Raw genomic sequence first — 560 nt, forward strand, 5'->3', positions numbered from 1 at the left:
AGTTGGAGTATTTGGAGGATCGTTTAGCTTTATTGAAATAATTCGGAGAGGTCGTCGTGCGAATCTAAGTCCGACTCTTGGTGATTCTTCTTTGGTGATTCGTCTCGTATTTTCTTTTTCTCTAGTTGTTGACTCTCTACGTTTTCCGATTGTTCCTTGCACAACTGCACGATGGCTTTAATGTACTGTTTGTTGGTTGTGGTGCCGGTCTTGCGGGGAACGTTGCCCACGTTCTGTTTACTGCCGTAGGCGCCGACCTCCTTGTTGTCGCCTGTACTCTGATGCTTCGGAGCATCGTTCCTTCGAGGCTCGTCCCGTTCTCCCGAAGGACGTGCTCGGTTTCCTAATTGTCCCGATGCATAGGGTATGATTATCCCAGCGTCTGCTCGGGCTTTGAATTTGTAGCAATCTTTTACTAAGTGCCCAGGTTTTTTGCAATGATTACATATTATAGTATTTTGTCTCGGAGTGTTTGGGCCGATTCTGAGACGGTGGTACAAAGAGCGCGGCCAGGGCGTTGACTTATATGAAAAAAAAAAAAAAGAAAAAAAAATAACTGG

The sequence above is a fragment of the Bombus impatiens genome, unplaced genomic scaffold, assembly GCF_000188095.3.
Source record: "Bombus impatiens unplaced genomic scaffold, BIMP_2.2 scf_3118, whole genome shotgun sequence".
NCBI classification, from domain to species: Eukaryota; Metazoa; Arthropoda; class Insecta; order Hymenoptera; family Apidae; genus Bombus; species Bombus impatiens.